This window comes from Macrobrachium nipponense, chromosome 24 (assembly GCF_015104395.2).
Source record: "Macrobrachium nipponense isolate FS-2020 chromosome 24, ASM1510439v2, whole genome shotgun sequence".
Lineage (NCBI taxonomy): Eukaryota > Metazoa > Arthropoda > Malacostraca > Decapoda > Palaemonidae > Macrobrachium > Macrobrachium nipponense.
Window position 1 is genome coordinate 52,194,933 of NC_061091.1, and position 22,468 is coordinate 52,217,400.

Sequence of the window (22,468 nt, forward strand, 5' to 3'; positions counted from 1 at the left end):
TAATTTTTTTATTTTGATTATTATTCCGAGTGTTTGCTTTGACCCTACCAATTGACCCATAATGATTTCGGCCATGTTACGTTCGGCCATACTAATTAATATCGAAGACTTCCGTGGGGAAACACACGTTAAACTAGAAATGCGAAATAGATATGTATTTATATAAGGCGTATGGAGGTGACATTTTTTTCCCTTTTTTAATTATACGCGTGAAGGTTTGACTTCCCGTCTGTCACTATAATAGTGACGTCAATGCTATTGGTTTGCGTGCGCGTGTATATATAATTATGCATATGATTTAACTGTAAGTTACAATCACTCAAACGGCTTCCAAATAAGTGGAAACCACTTAAACGAGCAAACACTTATGCAGGCACTTGTTATTAGAATGTCGCTAGTGTTGTCTAGTACAAAAATGGTTTAGGTAAGGTTATCTGCTTAGAATAAAGCAGCTGGACGACCAGAACAACAAGGACGGCAGCACGGAGGTGAGTGGGTTGAAAAATTTATTGCCTCCAAACTTCTTTAGGAAGAATAAAGGAAGAAGGAACAAAAATGTCGGGCGCGACTGGCGAAGAAACCGCGGTTTGTTTTCTGGCGAGTTTCATGATGCCTTATTGCAGCTAAGAAGACTTATCGGTATGGTCTTGGCCTGCCACATCGGTGGCCGCGAGTTCGATTCTCGGGCATTCCATTGAGGTGTTAGAGATGTGTATTTCGGGTGATAGATGTTCACTCTCGACGTGGTTCGGAAGTTACGTAAAGCCGTTGGTCCCGTTGCTGAATAACCACTGGTTCCATGCAGCGTAATAACACCATACAAACAAACAAACTTACGTTTTCGTTAATTGCGAATCTATACATAAACGTTTTGATGAATCTTCCGAAACGTACTTATGCCGTACTTTCCTTCTGAATATGATTTAAGTTTTCGAACCACGTCTTTATATATTTAGAATAGAAATCCTCGTTACCCATAAATGGTATTGTTCCTGTATCAAGACACCGAGTAGTAATTTTGGGAATAAAGTCAAGTTTTCTCGCCTCATTTTAGTAGAGAAATGCTTGTTGGCGTCGTGTAAATGGTGACTTGCAACATCCAAACCTTGAAGAAATGAGGTCAACGGATTGCTGGAGGCGTAGGCCTATCTTGCTCTGTGACGGTATATTCACATTTTCCCTGACCGTAATGCCCGCCGATTTTGAATGACAGTGATCTTGTGGTCGACTGTTTTATCAGCTTTCATGAAAGTATGTTGTAGTATTGAAAAGACGTTCCTTCCGTTTGCGGTACTTGTGAAAGCCAGAGAATGGATGTGGCGTTATTGAAACGGCTAAACGTGTTCGTTGGTGGAATATCCGAAGGCTTGGTAATATAGTCCACAGGAAAAAATAGAATACAAGACTAGTAGCTCGATAATTTCGCCTTCCATCAGTCCTCTTCAAGAGCTTTATTGTTGTAATGAAAGCTCTCGAAGAGGCCTGGTGGGAGGCCAAATGGTCGAGTTGCTAGTCTTATGTTGTCTTATATATTGACATATCTCGTCTTCGTGCTATGAAAATTATATTTATATTCAAAGGTTTATGTACTAAGTAGCGCGCCTTTTCCATTGATAAGGATCTGTGCAGAAAATGTCGTTGACATGGTCAGCGTGGTCTTTTCGCTCTTAACAGGTGCTCTTTGCGTTAATGATGCTTCTTTGTGTGTGTAAAGGCGGGTTAGGTAATAGAGAGAGAGAGAGGAGACGAGAGAGAGAGAGAGACGAGAGAGAGAGAGGAGAGAGAGAGAGAGAGGGGGGGGGGGTTTGCATTACTTTAACCCTTAGTCTTTTTCATGTCCCCCTATCTTGCGTTTTCAGTCAATAGCATTGTATGCGTACTACCTGATAATCATTTCTTTGCCTCAAATGTAGCAGTGTGATTTCCTTTGTTAGCATTTGTAAGGGTTTATTCCTAAAAGTGTTAGTGTCAATATATATATATATATGTATATAATTAGATAATATATATATATATTATATATATATATCTATATATATATATATATATATGCCATACTTAATTAAGTTTACCGACCAGCTGTTAGCATTCTGTAAAGTAGTATTAATTTGTTTATCTTTAAATATGTGATGTGTGTGTGTTGTTTTAAAATCACGAAAAATTAAAAACGTAATGATTATACGAACAAAATTGAAACACTGGAGATACCAAGTGCTTTCGTATATCACCAGTTGGTGTGACCGTGCCCTGGTCATAAGACGAATGTACTTGGCATATCAAATGTTTAAGTTTTCCTTCGCGGCTGTAACTTTGTTCATATAAATTTTGGTGTGGGTGCTCGTAAGGGAAGCTCGTAAGGGAATCAACGCTGACAGAGTGACGCCAGTTAATAAGTAGTCTTTAGTCGGACAAAAAACTGCCGAACGCTCCCTTTCTCCATAGAAACTGCCGGAAGTTGTCAGTCCAGCTTTTGTGCATTTTATGGGTTTATAGCAGTCAACTTCCCATTGATTAGCGTTATAAACTTACTTTTAGGGCGTTTTGTTTCCATTGATCAATGGAAGTAATGGGACAGGTATAGAGCGTTATTGTCAATGTATTTTCGAGTCCATGACTGGTGGTGTTTCTTCGCATTTGCTTTGTTGAAGTTTGGGTTTGAATTGATATTCACGTAAAGTAACGAAGGAGGTAGAGACGATATACTGATGTTAAGTCATTTTAAATATATTTTCTTAGTAACATAATTTTTTTAAAGCTGATGACTAATAGCTTCAATTTTTTTTATTCCCCAGGTATGTACGTATGAGTTTTGCGTATTGTCGTTTTTTCCTGACTTCGTTGATGGCGACCGAACGTGAGTAATAATTTTGCAGCGTAGGAGAAAAGTTTTTTGTAACCTTAATGGGGCGGGGGGGGGGGGGGGGACCATTTGCACAGGTTACTGGAGATCCTAGGAATCGGTTTGTTAGTCATAAGAGTATTAAAATATGTAGTGATAAGAAATGGGTGTAAGCAAAATTGCAATATGCTAAGATTATGATGCAGTTGAATTTTGAAGTGTGAAGTATATCGGATGTTGCAATGTTTTTCTTTATTTTTTTTTTTTTTTTGCCAATGTTCGTATCACTGAAATGCTCTCTCTCTCTCTCTCTCTCTCTCTCTCTCTCTCTCTCTCTCTCTCTCTCTCTCTCTCTCTCCCGGACGTGCACCTCTGAAGTTGCCCATTGTTGGAGGTAAAATGCTACCTTGACTAACCCACGGGGAGAGACAGAGACAGAGACAGAGACAGAGACAGAGACAGAGACAGAGCGTTCTAAAGGGGAGGGGTGTACGTATACGCACAGCGCAATTGGAGGCAGCCCTCTTTTAATAATGTACATTGTGGTGACCTTTTTACTCGTGTTGTTGCTGGGCTTCGTCAAGTCTGCGTTATATTTCAAAGGTCTGGGGAAATGGGAGTTCTTTAACCTAAGTGATGGTGGTTGTAGTAATGGAAACATGCTGTTACTTATTTGGGGTTTTTACCCACTGCGATGTTAGTATCTGCCATGTATGTTTTCCTCTCATTACAGTATTCTCAATATTATTAAATACCTTTGATTCAGTCTATACCCATCAATATTACAACTGCGTCGTCGGTAACGTCGCTGTTTTTACCAGGATTAATCCTGGATTTGACCAGCCTTGAAGCCTAGTGGTTAGTGTGTGTTCATTCTGTTTACCTCTTGGATGTGGATACTGTTTGTTTAAAGTATTTACTCCCACCAACTGCTATTGAATAAGTCCGCCAATACGTCTGGTTGCACATTCTTTCGGTTAACTGGGTACTTTGAATACCGGTTTCAAATGGTATTGATTCAATTGGGTTTCTCTTGCTACAATTGATATTGATTCATTTTATTACCGTTCTACATATAGTTGTTGCTCAACTGCTACTATTATTTGTTTAATAACTCCTTCTGCTTAACAAGTACTACTACTACTACTACTACTACTACTACTACTACTACTACTACTACTACTACTACTACTACTACTATTGCGTGTTGACTCCCCATTGATTCAGTCCGCTGAATGGCCCTCAGATCAGTCAGTGTTGATAGAATTCCCTTCGTGTTGAGGTCTAGGGTTATAGGGGGTTGTAAAGCACTCGGTCTGATACGGTAATTGTACGTTCTACGATCGTGTCATTGGAATCCTAAATGCTGTAGGTGTTTATGGAAACTGTCCTACTTAAGCTTGTTGAAGGATTTATAGTGAAGTAGATAGTTGTGCCATGTTGAACATGACTTGATATGATGGTGAACATGAACAGGTGTGTTGATATTTTTTTTGGATAGAGGTGCCGACGTAGCTTCAGTTTAATGTGCGCATGTGTGTATAATTAATAATTATAATATCGAGATATATATAGTATATATATATAATTATACATATATATAGATACCCCTAATTATAAATTATAATTATTATTATATTATATTATATATATATATATATTTTATATATATTATATATATATATATATTATTGAATGTGATGAGTTACACTGGTAAAAATTTTTTATGTATTTCAACTCCATCGTTTTAGCACTAACGTATTTACAAATTCCTTGTGTAAAATATTCTGAAAAAATATAACATTTGAAAACATGATACAGGTTAAAGTCAAGACATATATATGTATACATAGTTGTTTTGTTTTTTTATATATTTCAAATTTACCTGTGTACCAGTTTCGCTTACTAACTAACTTCCTGATATCACGCGCTTGTAACGGGCGTACTACACACTTACCTCTCTCACTTCTCGCGAGTAAATTGGCTGATGTTACGGGGTCGGTGTCATTCATGAGACGGAGCAGAGGGGAAAATGGGAAAGCCGAGCTTCGGTGGGGCTGTCGACTCTTGTGCGTTTCGAAAGAATCATTCTCTATTGGCGTTTCAAGGGAGGGAGGTTGGAGGGCAGGAATGGAGAGGGGGGTGGGAGGGGTCCTGGGAGCCTGCAAGAGAGAGAGAGAGAGAGACAGGACGGTTAGGAGGAGAGCGACCAGCAGCAGCCTCAGCAGCTGTGAGAGGAAGACTTAACACCCCCTCCCCACCTCTCTCTCTCTCTCTCTCTCTCTCTCCTTGTGGTCTTTACCCTTGTTGCTGTAGCCCATTCACGTCTCGAACCTTGTAGTTTCTGGGTTGGTTAGGGACAAGGTTCCCGATGAAGGTACTCATCTTTGTACTCGCTAAACTCTAAAAACCCAGAGGTAGACGAGTCCTACCTAGAAATAAAGTAAGCTTTTACTGGTAGATTGCGATGTATTGCGTCATTATACTTTTCACTTAACTACTTCAGGCAGACCAAAGAAGAAAGCAAGGCTACGTAAATGTCACCATAAAATATTATTAGATAAATAAATAGATAAATGGGCTCTCGAGTCACGATGACAAAACCAAAACACACCACACACACACACACCACCACACACCACACACACACACACACTCAATCTAAGTCATAAATCTACGGGTGTTAACAACCCAGTTTTGCTTTTCGTTTCCGTTGATTTATGTTTTCCTCTTATAAAATGTTAGTAATGCAAGTGTTGTGGATGCATTATCTCCTGGTATTATAAGTTGTCTTTTTTTGTTTTCCATGTGAAATATATATATATATATCTATATATATATATATATATATATATATATATATATATATATATATATATATATATAACACACACACACATTTTAATCTGGTGGCTGGTAACCGTAAACCGGCATCCTATGAACCATAATATTATCGTCAGTTTTCATCGCAGAAGGAAAGTAAGAGCATATTTGGAATCCTCGTGAATAGTTCGAACAGATTAATGGTTTTTTCTTCTTTCTTCCTTAATTTTTTTTTTCTTTCTTCCTCTACGACTAATATTCTAGTTAAACCATCCTCTATGAATTCTACATATACAATCCGACTTTGGTTCAGTTTGGTCCAGTAGATTCGCCGTGTATAGCGAACATACATTTATACATACATACTTACATACCCGGACCGCCAGCTTTATATGTAAGATGTGTACGTATATAATGATAGTTCCATACGTATGTAATTATCGTTCCTTATAGTTCCATTTTTTTAAGTGGACTAGTGTGTGCGTACCGGTTTATGAGTGGCCGTGCATTGCGTAAACCCGAAGCCGTGTTAAATTTTCTCGATTAATCAATGTACGAAGTTCATTTCCATGTCACGTGTCTCCCCTCGTGCTCCCTTTCTCATTTTCCCCTCAATCATTGTTCCTCCCCTCGTGGAATCGACTCCACCCCCTTGGTTACCCAACCCTCTCTCTCTCTCTCTCTCTCTCTCTCTCTCTCTCTCCTCTCTCTTCTCTCTCTCTCTCTCTCTCTGCTGTGTGTGTGTGTGTCAAGAGAGGAATTTCTATAATGAATATACCAATATCTTTTAATTGTCGGATGTTTGAAGGGGATGACGTTTTCCTGCTCATGAATGATTATTCATGTGTTTGTCTTACTCCGGGCGTGTATTTGAGCGTAAAAGTGTCATGAAGGAAAGTGGAATTACAAGTTTTATGAATGGACTGATTCCTTGTCTCCGTGTGACAGTTTGAGGCAAGCATTACGTGTGTGTATGTGTGTGTGTGAATTCCAGTTTTGCGTTTCATCCCCCGGTCGTTTTTGTAGCAGCGTTTCGCCTTTTTTGAATGATTCATTCATGATTGAATGTTTTATTCATGATTATTCCTCGTGGGATGTGTTCTGTTTGCGTTACGTTCTGCATATTTTGTTTGTGAGGACGGGGAAAGCTTTGCATTTTCGTTTTGATGTTGTATTGAAAGTTTTCTTGGGTTTGCTAGTGTGTGTGCCACACTTGTCCTGTGATTCATACTTTTATTTAAAATGTTGCCTAATGCAGATGGCTCTGTTATATTATGTTGATGCACAATTTGTTTCTGAATAGCATTGTATTCAGGATCGAGTGTAACAATAAGCGTTGTGTTAAGAACAGGGATGTACAATTTATAACTACCACCAGATATGTATTTATATGGAATTTTATTTTTGTCTTTTCATCTCCAGTTTCTGTTTAATTACTGAGTTGAGTAGTACCAGCGGTGGAAAGTTGACTGGTTTTCGTTGTTTACAAACTGAAGGCCCAGGTTCGAATCCTTGCCTGGTTACTGACACTTACATATTACCATTTCTGTGTAACTTACTCTCAAGGTTGGCTTGATATTTGTGAATATAAAAACTTACTCATGAATAAGTGATGAAAATGCACAATTCCTGCATCAGTGCTTGTGTTGGAATAATACCTACGAAAGTGTTTATGATCTTCATCGTTTAATCTCTCTCTCTCTCTCTCTCTCTCTCTCTCTCTCTCTCTCTCTCTCTCTCTCTCTCATATATATATATATATATATATATATATATATATATATATATATATATATATATATATATATATATATACACTGTGTGTATAAACAAATCATATTCTAGGAAGCGCTTAGAGGTGCTCGGCGCTTGGTGAATAATCCTAACGCTCATATCATAGTGTACTGAGCTGTCTAGGCAATCTGTAATCCCTCAGTCCCATCACGTGTTAGTATTTTCATTTGTAAATATCTCTCTCTCTCTCTCTCTCTCTCTCTCTCTCTCTCTCTCTCTCTCTCTCTCTCTCTCTCCCCCGTCCTCCTCCTCCTCCTCCTCCACCTCGTCTGTTACTCACCCTTTGTTCCTTTGTCCATCACTTTTTTTTTATGTGGTGAATTTTTCTGTTTTCTCTTGGCTGCTATCTTTATTTGCAAGTCGTTGGTGTGTTTCTAAATGGGATTTGTCTTCCCTCCATTTCGGTTAGTCAGGTCTGGGCTAGAAAATGGCATTAATTGCCCATCCTATCTGTCTCTCATCAGTCTTGAATATACTGTAGACGCTGCGTGCCATTTATAATTTTAAAAGTGATTTCATATAGATAGATATTCCAGGTGCTTGAGTCAGGGTGTATCACAAGGGATGCTTGTTAGATACAAGTAGGACTTCTCGCCAACCCAAAGCAGGCTTAATATAACACGACGTGAATCGCAATCTTGGCGGAAGTTGTGTGGATGGAAATCATTGCAAAAATGTTATATAAGAATTTCGACAAATATGAACTTCACTATTTGTAAGCGTCGAACGACGTCTATTGACTGAACCTAATCTTAGACGCATTGGAGCACTGGAAAACAAATGGTGTCACGCTGTCATGAACTCGAAGATTGGTTTTGACATTTGTTAGAGAGTTCGTACTTTACGTTTATTATTAGTAAGTGATTGTTTTACTTTAGAAATATTGCTACAGAGAGCAGACGCGGCTATTAACAAGATTTTATTTATGGTAATTTAAACTTGACCATGAAGTGATTTTTTATGGTAATTTAAAATTGATTATGAAGTGATTTTTTTTATGGGTGAGAAGAATAATTTTCGAATTAGCCTCGTTGATTATAACATTCTTTACATTTACAGTGTTTTTCTCTAATACTGAGCTTCTGTACTGGAAAAATTACATGCATTTCTTGTGTTACTGATAGTTCCGTGATATGTGTCTTGTCTGCAGCATATTTCCAGTTGAAGATGAATGTGATTTTCTTTGATGGTGGCTCATTGCTTGTTGATCTCTCTCTCTCTCTCTCAAATTTACAGTTTCGCTGTACCGCTTTACTACAACCGAAAGAATACCTTTCCAGAATTAAAAGATTTTTTAAAGCTATCATGAGAGAGAGAGAGAGAGAGAGAGAGAGAGAGAGAGAGAGAGAGAGAGAGAATTATATATATATATAGGAGGCTGAGAAGGAGGAGTCCGAGTGAGGCTGGTTATGCTGAGGGGAAGGGATAGTGGTCAGTGGTCTATTGATCACGCCCAAAGGACCCCTCCACCCTCCCCTCTTCCCCGCCTCCTCCCCCTTATCCCCTCCCCAATCCCCCTTCCACCTCTTAACCTCCGCAACTTCACCCCTTCATTACATCCTTAGCAGGCCGTCCCTCGACAATCGCCACCCTCATCACAGGGTCGCCATTGTCATCCATTGGTGTGACATGTTGGGCATTTTCGTATATTTCCCTTGTGTCCGCCGAAGACGAGGAACACGCAACCTTTTTGTCGTCGCTCGGTGGTTATCCTGTTGTTATTATTGGTCTTCGTGTCTCCGTCACATGGCGTAATGAACTTGTCTTATTTTAGCCGTTCGATGGGGTTTTGACGGGAGGAATCATAGACGGCTCATTTGTTAGGGCTAGGGGGCTTGATACGGTACTAGAGGACTTTTTTTATGTCTTCATTCCAGTAAATCGGGGGACTATGTATTTTCTTCCGTCCGTCGCTGTCCTTCAGTATGTCTGTCAATCATGTCTCGTTTTTATGACTATACATTTTTGGAAAGATATCAGTCGAGCTTCGTAGAAGGGTAGCCTGCTATGCATTAATGTACACGAAACATTGTCCATCTATCTGTCTGTCATTTAGCTTACACTTGGTAAAGGTCTTTGCCAGAAGATGAGGTGAAATATGTCTCAAAATGCTGTAAATTACGCTCACACATTAACCTTAACTTAAACGACGAGAGAATTCAAGACTTAAATTTTCTACATTACTCCACTCAAGAAATCCTTGTAGAGGGTACCAAGGTTAGTGAATTTTACCAAGAAGGGAACATCACGTATTGTTTTAATAGTACCATCGCAATATACATTTTTTTTCCTGTGGACATTTCTAATGGCTGTTTTTTCTCTCTCTTTCTCTCTCTCGATGAAATGATTGAAAATAAAGGATGAACAGGTTTCATTGCCTTCGCCATGACAATTGATCAATATAATATGGATATGGTAAAGCTTACTTATACTTTGTAGGAACTCCAGTTTGACAGACTGAGTGAATTTACTCAGATGGGTCAGGTTTTACGTGGTCAAGGTATTCCGTGTTTATGGAATACATTTTTTCATAGTTCTCTCTCTCTCTCTCTCTCTCTCTCTCTCTCTCTCTCTCTCTCTCCTCTCTCTCTCTCTCTCAAGTTTATGTAGATGTAACAGCGAATGCATTCGAGTTTTCGCTGCCTGGCCGTTTCTTAACTAATGTCCCACAACACACATTGTTATACCTACTACAATCACCATTCTCAAAGAAAATTTTATCCAATCTAGGTATTTCTGTGGCCATTAACGTCGGTAGATTAGAAAGACGTGACGTGCATTAACTTTTTCAAAAAAAAAAAATAAAGTATTAAGAAAATTTTGACCTGTGTGAAGAAAACCCTCGTAGGCGAACTGATAAAAGCATAAAATATTACGGGGATAACCCCTAAGTACGAGAAATCTGGAATAATGCGACAACAGATGTTAGAAATTACTCCAAATTTGTGCAGAGGGTAGCCAGCTTCAACCTGAGCGGCAACAGCCTCGAAGCCCAACAAAACATTGAATTTGACTAAGAATTGCTCGAGTAAGGGAATCGGCAATCAGTATCGATTCTATAAGACCTCTCCACTTCCCCGTAGCTTTCTTGGAAACTTTTTATTATTATATTATTATTATTTTTTAAAGTCATGCATTTTCTATAATGAATGGTCTCGAAAATCTCAAAACTCGCCATCACTTGAAAAGAACCAAACGGTTAAGTGATTCCACCATAATATTTTATATTCAATGCAGTTATTAGGGGAACATCCAGTAGTAGGTAACGATCACTTCCCAACTAACCGTTGTTTTATCCAAGAGACATTTCAGTGATCTCAGATGGTCAGTCCGGTCCACTTTCCAGTCGCCATCAGCGATGGCTAAGGTAGATCAACTCGCGCGAGCAAAGTCGTAAAGAAATCTCTTAAGCATTGATGTGTGTGCTGAGGACTTTTTCATGAAGATAGCGATTTCATGCAAAACACTATAGCTAACGCTAATTAGTTTATAAATCACGAAATAACGCTTACCAGTACAGTCTTCCCATCCCACTTACTGTGTGTAAGTAGGCCGACCCGATAGTTTGTGTAATTTCACAAAAAAAAAGTAGCTATACAACTGTTAACGGCCCTTATCGCAGTAGCTTGAAAGCGATGCAGTTGAGTAGCTTTATACGGACTGCTAAAAAGCAAGAGCCCGTGCCAGCACAAGACTGGCTTAATCTTATTACCACGGGGGCGTGAGTGTAATTGTGTGTGTGTTTGTGCGGGGAGTGTTCCATTTGGTCTTGATACAGATGGGGACCTTTGCCGGGAGGAGGAATACATTGGAAGACCTCTAGTTAAGTAGCATGCAGCGTAGGCGCCGTAAATATTGTATCATCTGCTCAAAGTGAAAGCAGGTTTGCTTCCAAATTTACAGAACCACCCATTAAAACCGGAAAGCCTTGCCTCTCAATTCAACTGCATGCAAATCAAGATCTGATGTACTAGATGCTTTATATCAGTGTTTCCCAAACTTTTCCTGGTCGTTAACCACCGACAAGCATAACTCATGTATGTATGTATAAATTCCATGGTTTTATACATACATAATCTCAGATTATGGCCTCCTGCATTCTGCTATATAGCCCCCCATGGTCCCCAGTTGAGGCTTAATCACATCACATATTTTTGAATAAGGTATATTAAAAGTTATTAATTATTCAAAGGAGGAGCAGCTTAGGTGCGATACAGAAGGTCATATCCACAACCCCAGATTTAGTGCACAATTTTCTAACTCGACCTTAACCTCGTTTGCGTTACCAAAGTCAGATTTTACATAGATCCTATATTGCAGCTTTCAGTAGCTATTACATATAATGTCTGAATTCACATAGAGCTCCTTGATTTGGTGATCCTCCACCCTCGGAGGCTGGGAACAATTTCTCTCTCTCTCTCTCTCTCTCTCTCTCTCTCTCTCTCTCTCTCTCTCTCTCTCTCTCTCTCTCTCTCGTGGTTAATAGACTTGTGTTGCTTGCAGCAGAATAAGAGAAGAGGGGAAGATTGGGCGTTTATATGGATAGCGCCCGGTACTAGACACACTGCTCCCAAAAAAGTAGAAGGCACACGAAGCGCGTATACACATTCATCAGTGAAAATGTAGCTCGGGGCCCATTTAGTACCTGTCGGGTACATTACCTCATTCTGGTGATGAAACGAGTCCGTATGAATGGGCGAATTTTTCTTTATTTAGCGGCCGTCCCTCGTTGGAGGCAACCCAGAATAGCAGATGACAGCGGATCCATCCATCCAAGCGTTCGAGCAATGCCCTTCTCTGTTCAGTGCATAATCTGCGGGGGAGGTACTACTTCCCTCCTCGTCCTCTTCCTGCTCTTCTTCTTCGTCAAGAATGTTACTTGCGTTGCATACCGAACTAACCCGGCCGCGCCGGTTTCTTCGGGGACGCAACAGTGCCTGGAGCGACTCGCCTACCTTCGTATATCAGCGCCATTGTTTAACTCTTCTGGGGACAAAAATTGGCCGAAATCGGGGATTGCCTCGGGGGAGTGGATGTCTGGCCCGCTTTATGGAAAGGAGAAAGTGACAGGTTGGTTGGTGGGAGGAAGGAGAAGAGAGACGAAGGCCCCAATGGGATGTAGGGGGTATAGAGGGAAACACGGCTGTGTAAGATCTCTTAGTTCAACGTTTGAGAGAGAACCCCGACACCCCCCCCCCCCCCCCCCCCATTCCCCCCATCTCTCTCTCATCTCCTCTCTCTCTCTCTCTCTCTCTCTCTCTCGTGTGTATGCGCGCGTTTCTTTTTATTATGTGTTGAGTCCCCATTTCACCAACGCGATGAACGGGTTTTCTTCTTTTTTGTCTTGGAAGCTGAAAGTGGCTGGTGACTCCTGAGGTGGAGGGCGCAAAAACCTCGCCCCCTTCATGACTACGAGTGGCTCCTCGGCTCCTCCCTCGCCAGGTTCTCACGCCTGGGATGTGACTTGTTTTCCAAGTACTCCCGACTTCTTCTCCGCTGATTTTTTTTACGTATACTTCATTCTTTTACATAGAAAACAGTCTCTCCTTCTCTTCTTCCTCTTCCTTCTCTCTCCCTCTCCTCCCTGCCTCCTCTTCCTCCTTCTCCTTCATCTACATAGAAAACAACCTCTTGTTTCTTATATATAGAAAACAATCTCTCTCTCTCTCTCTCTCTCTCTCTCTCTCTCTCTCTCTCTCTCTCTCTCTCTCTCTCTGGTAAACCCGCGTTCGGTCCCCGAAAGGAGTGTGTGCAAGCAACACTAGGTACGTTTCTCTTAAAACTGAATTATAAGTCTGCGGACATGGACATTGGATGAGGTTCGTAGTTGTTGAAAGATTTTTGTGGGTCGAATTTGGCTTAGATACAAAAAATAAGAGACCTCCCTCTTGCTTCTGGTAGATGATGTAGGTAATGAATTGTGATAGTGTATCATGTAGTATGTTCTTTGAAAGAATTGATGTCCTCGTGTTTTACCTTGGAAATGGTATGTGTAGAATTTTTTTTCTTTTTAGCGAAATTTCCTGCTATATGTATTTCTCGTCACTGTAGTACTATTACGAATCATGAAATTTTAAATTATATATACTATATATTAACAAATTTTATAAGAAGTATTTGTACTAGTCTTCTGAGTTGTAATCACTAGCTTTTCCGACTTGAATGAAAAAAGATAAAAATAAAAAGTTTCTCTAGGAGTTGGGTCGATAAGCTTTGTGCGTGCAATTCAGAAGACGCAAATTCAAATCTTGCTTTGAGAGTAGAAGTTCAGTTCTTCCATTTAATTGTTAGTTATGAATATGTATGTATTGATACTTGATGATATGCCTGTTATGTGTGAACTTGTTTCTAATCTCTAATGAGAAAGAACAAACATTTGATTGAAAAGATGACCAATTTGTCTGAAAAACTATACAGCGTTTCTCTTTGTTTATTTTCAGGTAAGTCGTGCACCCTGTCAAACTCGCGAGATGGAATGGGTAGGTGTTATGGATGTATATTTCGTAATTCGTCAAGCATTCATCGCCTGAAATAGTGTCAACGAAAAATAGTTTTTTTTATTTTTTTTTTTAATGAATACCTATTTTAATCACTACTAAATAATTTTCACGCGAGGTACATTCATATATAGCTGAAGGCATATATTCAGTCCTTTTTTGATGTGTCGGAATTGAATTATAGAAGCTACTGGTCTTAATTACCAGAAGCATATATTTAAGAACCATGATTGGCCGTGTATATATATATATATATATATATATATATATATATATATATATATATATATATATATATATATATATATATATAAATATAATATTTGTGTAAAAGATAATTTACCCACAGTTATGCGTTTAATTCGTCACCATTTAAACTGATAGCTTCAGTGTAATTCCATTGACACAAAGAATGGTTGTGGTGCGGGCTAATGTGCAAGTGTTTGTTCATCGGGACCTTTTGATAAGATAAGACGCGTAACAGAAAAATATCAGTGTAGTCGACCACACCTGAACTGCCTTCCCTTTCCTCCTCCATTTTCAGTAATGTAGAAGTAAACTTTATGAACTTTATGAGAAATTTCGTACACGTATCTTTGTTTGTTAAGTTTGAATCGCCACTTAGGCTGTTAATTGTTTAATGTTCACTGTACATATTTTTACCCCTGTGTGTTTATGGAAGCATTTTTGGTAAATTTATCTCTATGCTTGATTTCCAGTATGCTTTGGAGTACGATGTTAGGTAAAGATAGTTAAAGTTATATTAATGTCATGTACCATTTAACTACGAAGACCGTTTATTTGGTTCACTTTTTGGTTTAATCTTCTAAATGGTGAACGAGCGCCTCAGTGGCGCGGTTGGTATGGTATTTGCCTGCCACTTCAGTGGCCGCGAGTTCAATTCTCGCGCATTCCATTGAGGAGTGAGAGATAGTGTGTTTCTGGTGATAGAACTTCACACCCGACGTGGTTCGGAAGTCACGTAAAGTCGTTGGTCCCGTTGCTGAATAACCACTGGTTCCATGCAACGTAAAAACACTATACAAACAAACAAACAAACAATAAAATGGTTAACGTGTCCGACACGAAGCAAAGTGATCGGCCTGACCGACTAACTCTCCAGGATTCTGAGAGTTCCTGCGCGGGTAATATTTGGGTGTGGACGCTCGGAATCAACGGGTGTGTAGTTTCTGGGAACTGCCTTTTGAAATCATTTTACAGTCTGATGTTACACATGAGACTAGAGGATGCTCTGTTTATTCCGAATGCTTTTCATTATATTATTACAGTTGGATATTTTGCTGGGTAGTTCCCATCTATTCGACCTGCCTAGACATGAATGCTTGTACATAGAAGATTCTGCCTGTCAGAAATGAATGGGAAAAATTTGTTTAGTGAATATATGTTAAAGTGAAGGCAGCCATTAGAAGGATATTTGGTGAAAACCTGTAGTGTAATACATTTATAGCTATAGTTGTGGATGCTGAACATTAGGTCCTGCCTGTCACGATTATCTGTAATGATATTGACTGCTGATAGTAAGTGTCATCTCAAGAAAGGAACGTGCTAGCGAATCGAGTATATTTTAGGGCTAATTGTTGATGCTTAGATTAAAGGTATTTGGCTTATTGTTACACGAATATTCGTGAAGAGTTCTGTCGGTGCTAAATATCCAAAATCATATTTATAATCGGAAAACTTTTTTTTCCTTATCTCCTTAAGATTTATTGAGATGCCGTAAATCTGAGATTGGTCCAGTGTGAAGTTGAAAAGTTGCGGAATTTGGGATCGGTTAGTTATCAGGTTTGTGTGTGTGATATTCATAAATTCTTTAGTCAATTAGCAGCTCATGCTAAAGTGATTGAAGCTGGCTGTATTGATGAAACCATGCCAAAATAATTATCGTTACTGTTGTCCCCAATGGTCAACCTTATCCTCAGACGGTGAGTGACGATTAGTCTTGCTATCATGTACAACTACAGGAAAGATTCAGGCAAATTGGGTCCTTTGTATTCTTGTGGTTCTGACCGTAGCCTTCAACTTTCGAAACAGCTGTTAACCATTGGAAACTATTGTGGTTGGGATCCTGCTGTATCATAATTTGTTTTTTAGACACGACATATTTCACGGACGTACATTGGTTGGTGGCTGTTGAAGTTTGACTTCAAACATTGTTTAGTTAGGGAAAAGCTCTGGTTATGGTCGTCGTTGTTTACATTTGAAAATTTTTATCTTAGAATTTTGACTTGATTTGATGGAGTTGACGAGCCACTGATTCATACGGAAGTTACATTGCAAAGCGGTTGATATTTAATTGGTAAAAAAAACCAATTGCAATGGAGATGACTTCGTTTCTTTACATTTTTCAGTCATTAGTCGATGTTACAGTCGAAATATGGCAGGTAGAGGAAAGGAATCACTGCTGGGTGGATGCGAATGTCGTTGGGTGCAATTTATCGTGCATGTGCTTCGCAACATTGGAATTGTAACCAGCATCCGTTCCGGCCACCTGTTCTCTCTCTCTCTCTCTCTCTCTCTCTCTCTCTCTCTCTCTCTCTCTCTCATTTTTTATTGATTGCACGTCTACTAACTCAAAACGCTGTTGCTTCCATTTGTTTATACCCCAAGTTCTTAATTATTTGGCTTTTGGCTGTGTGTGTGTGTGTGTGAGAGAGAGAGAGAGAGAGAGAGAGAGAGAGAGAGAGAGAGAGAGAGAGAGAGAGAGATTAATTAATTCATTGAGTAACAGCACCTGACTTTTCCGAATTCTCTCATAAATACTAACAAGAAATGCTCGAGGCTACATGTTCCTGACACATAACAGCTGTGGTGCACAGAATGAACATTTGGAAACCCGGGCAAATGCTATTCTATGCTGTTGATAAACATTACCCTGAAATCTGTCAACTGCCTGTTTGTCCGTGTAATTGTCGTGGGAAGATTCGCAAGCGCCATGACTTGGAGGCTGAATAGAACGAGGTCAGTCATAACCTAAAGCATGACTGAAGAAGGGAGATCTCTTCTTCTCTTCTTGCTGCCGGGCTGCATTTATTTATATTTTTTTTTTATTTTTTTGAGAGTTTTGAGAGAAAGAGAGAGGAGGGGGTGGAGGGTGTCGGGATGTTATCCTCTATTACTGGCTGTTTTTGTTCAGGTTCATTTATGTATCTGTAACAGTGCTTGGAAAGGTGCTTGGGTAACTTGACAATTTTTCACCTTTTAAGGTGTTTTAACGACGGTTACTGGAAGTGTCATTATCCCGGTTTTTACTTGACACCTCATGCTAATCCTGTAATGTCCGTTTTGGATACTACGAGGTTTTGCTCTACTATGATCAGTCGTGCCTCAAGTAAAGAGTCGTGTAATCCGAAAGATCTCGGCAATTCTCGTCTTTTCATTTTCCTCCATGGCATAGTTGTATGTATGTATATAAGCGTAGTCAGACTTCATACTTTTAATTATTCATAATATGCACACGCGAATAATCCCAAAGAACCATTTAGTTGCCAAGTCGGCTTCCACAAAGAACAATTAATAATTTCCAGACAGAAAAACAGAGGACAAGAAGTACTGAACCTGTGGGTGTCGGAGATTATTACCGAAACGCCATTTTGGCGATGATCGAAAACGTTCCCGATCTCTCTCTCTCTCTCTCTCTCTCTCTCTCTCTCTCTCTCTCTCTCTCTCTCTCTCTCTCTCTCTCTCTTCTTGAGAGTTTTTTTTTCTTGCACTGCCTGTACCCCATGACGTATTTTCCAGCCATAGGTTTTTTTCAGGCCGGAATTAAAAAGAAGATTTTATGGTTATCGGATCGGCTTGGAGACGATTTATTGGAGGGGGTCATTCGTTGATCCCGATGGCGTGCTGGGATCTGTAGTTGTGTAGGGGGAGCAGCAGAACCTATCGAGAGGGGGGGGGGGGGGGGCGGTCTTTATCATCAGATGGTGGTGGGCTTTCATCGCTCTTCTCCATTTTCTGTAGACAATCTATGAAAGCGACTTTTAAAAGATCTGGTGTCCTGTCTTATAGTTGTCATGTTTTGATATCTGGAAAGGTTTTGGGATTTATTATGCATTCATCTTTATCCATTTTTATTCTTATACGCTGTTTATTTTCCCGCCATATTTTCCTCCTGTTTATCTTCCCGCCATATTTTCCTTCTTCATTCACAATTACTAGTAGCTATAAAAGTTGTCATGGTAAAGTAAAAGCTTTCCGACAAAGTCCCCGGTAGAATAAGAGTTTTCGACGTAATTCCCGGTAAAATAAAGCTTTTCTACTTATTCCCCGGTAAAATAAAGCTTTTCTACTTATTCCCCCGTAAAATAAAGCTTTTCTACTTATTCCCCGGTAAAATAAAGCTTTTCTACTTATTCCCCGGTAAAATAAAGCTTTTCTACTTATTCCCCCGTAAAATAAAGCTTTTCTACTTATTCCCTGGTAAAATAAAGCTTTTCTACTTATTCCCCGGTAAAATTAAGCTTTTCTACTTATTCCCCGGTAAAATAAAGCTTTTCTACTTATTCCCCGGTAAAATTAAGCTTTTCTACTTATTCCCCGGTAAAATTAAGCTTTTCTACTTTTTCTCCGGTAAAATAAAGCTGTTTGGCGCATTCCCCGTTAAGATAAAGCTTTCAGACTTAATCCCCTGTAAAGTAAGGTTTTTCGACATATTTCCCGGCAAAATAAAGCTTTTCAGCGTATTCTCCGGTAAAATAAAGCTTTTCGACGTATTTCCCGGTAAAATAAAGCTTTTTGACGAATTTCCCGGTAAAATAAAGCTTTTCGACGTATTTCCCGGAATAATAAAGCTTTTCGACGTATTTCCCGGTAAAATAAAGCTTTTCGACGTATTTCCAGGTAAAATGAAGCTTTTCCACGTATTTGTAGGTATAATAGAGCTTTTCGACTTATTCCCCACGAGTGCCTAGGCGCTGAATGATTCCGATTATGAATCTCAGGCGCGCTGAGTAATCTCTGAAAATGGTCGTGAAAGGAAGTAGACATTGCCCAAGAGTTTTTCCTCCATTACGCGTACGGTATTCGGAAGTAAACGACTGGGCGGGGAGAGGGGGGGCGGGGGTTTGCATTCACCCGAGAACCTCCTTTGTTGGCGGAATGTCAAACTCTGTTACCGTTGTGTCATGGCTCTTGTCGTCCTCGGTATGCTGTTGCGCCATATCAGCGCGCGAGTTCGCGCGCACACACGCACGCACACACTCACAACGCGCAGTTCTTTATCATCGCCTGGAACGCTTCTGTAATTGGCCACGAATCTTTCCGTATTACGGTGAGGTTATCGAGTTTGTGCCTAATTGTTTAGGCTTTGAGCAATTTCACATTAATATGAAAAGAGCTGTTAGGTTTTTACCTTCATGAATTAATGTAGTTATAAATATATATATTAATATATATATATATATATATATATATTATATATATATATATATATATTTACGTTTATATAAATTGTATGTTTATAAAAAAATAGCGTAACTTTTGGGGATTTGACCTTAGTAATGTTTTAGGGTAATCGATGTAAATTTGGAGAGAGAGAGAGAGAGAGAGATCTACTGTAGTGTACGTAGAGCGTGAGGTGGATGGTTTATGCACTTCATTAAGGATTCAATACATTAGAGAGAGTCAGCGTCACGTAGTATCCAGTGGTAAATCACAGCAGCATCCGTCCACCTGTTGTCTTCGAGTAAGTTTAATTTTAACGGCTAAAATAATTACAATGCGTGTCGGTAATTTTGGTAAACATTAAAGGTTGACAAATTGCTTGTTCGAGAATTTTACAAGGTTTACAAATAGCTTGTTCGAGAATTTTACAAGAGTTACAAATGGCTTGTTCGAGAATTTTGCAAGGGTTACAAATTGCTTGTTCGAGAATTTTGCCAATGGTTACAAATTGCTTGTTCGAGAATTTTACAAGGGTTACAAATTGTTTGTTCGAGAATTTTACAAGGGTTACAAATTGCTTGTTCGAGAATTTTACAAGGGTTACAAATTGTTTGTTCGAGAATTTTACAAGGGTTACAAATTGCTTGTTCGAGAATTTTACAAGGGTTACAAATTGCTTGTTCGAGAATTTTACAAGGGTTACAAATTGTTTGTTCGAGAATTTTACAAGGGTTACAAATTGCTTGTTCGAGAATTTTACAAGGGTTACAAATTGCTTGTTCGAGAATTTTACAAGGGTTACAAATTGCTTCTTCGAGAATTTTACTTTTACAAGTTGTTACAAATTACTTGCTTGTTCGAGAATTTTGAAAGGGTTACAAATTGCTTGTTCGAGAATTTTGAAAGGGTTACAAATTACTTGTTCGAGAATTTTGAAAGGGTTACAAATTGCTTGTTCGAGAATTTTTACAAGGGTTACAAATTGCTTGTTCGAGAACTTTGAAAGGGTTACAAATTGCTTGTTCGAGAATTTTACAAGAGAGTAATTTTTGAATATCTAGTTGAAATGGTTTCTTCACCACCATTTCATAGAGGGAGAGTTATACAAACACAGTCTACCCATATCTCAAGTTCCTGTGAGCCAAGTCAATTGCAAGCACGTGTGTATGCTTGTGTGCTTGAAGCTGGTACTTGGGTAGAAGTTTGTATGTCGAAGTGACTTGCGTTTCTCTTGCGACGTCGGTAGGCTAGACCTCCACTATGATGCGTTGAGTTCTCTCTCTCTCTCTCTCTCTCTCTCTCTCTCTCTCTCTCTCTCTCTCTCTCTCTCTCATACGGCAAATTGGTGTTTTTAAAATATTAGAAAAGATTTTAAGAATGTGATTCTTAAAAGTTGAATACAATTTATAATATTTTCGGAAACTCTTATTGCCATGTGGTTACCATATTGCACTAGTTTAGAGAGAGAGAGAGAGATGCAGATTGGCATTCCGTCTGTCCGTTTACGGTAGTTGTAAATCTCCTGGAAACAGTTTGTGGCACGATCTAATTTACATCGGGTTGTAACAATCATTTGTTTTGTTTTGTAAAGTGGGTCGGAAGACTGAAGTGCGTGCGTTTGAGAGAGAGAGAGAGAGAATTTTTTTTTTACGGAACCATCCTTCCATCCTTGTTTAATTTGCGCTTGTCCTGCTGTAGACCTTGATAAGGCCCGTAAGGAAGACCCCCTGCATTATATGTCAATTGTTGGTTTATCTCGACTCCTACTACTGGTGGCGCCATTGGACATCACTGCTTGCGTCGTGGACGAAAAGGGATGCTGTGCAGACACCTAGAAGTTTATATTTGTATAAAATCATTTCTTCTTCTGTGGCTCCGATTCCCTGCTGGAGTTGAAGAAGTTGGTCCAGTTGGGATGCCACCGGAGGCCAAAAGAGAGGTTATAGCGGGCTTTGGTGTAACGTTCTGCTAGAATGTTGTCAGCCAGGATATTTCCTGTATGTGTGAGAGTGTGTGTGTCATGTTTTCTGCGCTCGTGGATGCTGGAGTGAGTCATTTACATCATTCCTTAGGAGAGGACCAGTTACAGGAACGGCGACATGAATCACAAATTAAGGCTTCAGGGTAACCGCTTGGCTCGGTGGCGGTGACTCAAGGAGAGAGGAGTAGCATCGGTTGTTAGTAGGGATTGTGGGAGAGGGGGGGAGGTTAGGACTGAGAGAGATAACGAGGGTTTCACATAACAGCATCCTGAGTTGAAGGAAGGTCGAGCTTCCTAGGTATTCGCAGCGTGGGGGTGTGTTGAGAAGCTGGGCTGCTGCTTCGCGAAATATCACAGCTGGTTTTTTTGCTTTTCTTACAGTATACGTAGATGCTGATACGTTTGGCGAAATATAAATCATCGTTTTACATTTTGCAAACGATTATTCGTGACTTTTCATATTGCAAAGGGTCATGCCCAGTCTTTTTATGATAATATACACTTGTTTTTCATTGAATTTTGTTTCACTCTTCCCTACTATCATTTTTGTAGTTACAAATTTATATTTATATTTTTGCCTGTGCTATTCTCTCTCTCTCTCTCTCTCTCTCTCTCTCTCTCTCTCTCTCTCTCTCTCTCTCTCTCTCTCTCTCTCTCTCTCTCTCTCTCTCTCCAAATTATGTTGAATCCTTTTATGTTTTAAGCATCCAACTTTGGCGTTTGTTAACGTTCGCATTTCCGAAAACATCTTTATATGAAAATTCTAATCAAATAACTTGTATGTAGTTCTCTAGGTTTCGGTTTCGTTATATCATATGTACTAGGTAGTCTCGTGTGTGGAATATCTTGCTTTGGTTACTCAGTGCATGTATTGCTTATATGGAAAGTCTAAGCCATTGGAAACTCAAGGTAATAAGTACCAGTTAATGTACCCAGAACAGCAGCAGATCGTCGTGATAAACAACAAGGTCATCCAGGAAAGGCTGATCACTAAAGAGATTAATCTGTATGAATGTTTTATTTTTGGTTGTCATTGCAGCTTTTCGGGGAATTTTATGATCCGTGTGTCATTCTTCATTTCTAGGAATGTTTTGGTGGTTCCAATTAATAAGAAGGAAAATAATTAACTTC

General features: G+C 39.4%; 1 protein-coding gene across 1 annotated transcript in view; it reads left to right on the forward strand.

The window, feature by feature from the left end:
* The first annotated feature begins 466 nt into the window (after positions 1-466).
* LOC135205623 (collagen alpha-1(III) chain-like) overlaps positions 467-22,468 on the forward strand; it is a 64,202-nt gene continuing 42,200 nt past the window's right edge. The window contains 1 exon segment of the mRNA XM_064236416.1: positions 467-488. The gene's annotated coding sequence lies outside the window, so the exon portion shown is untranslated.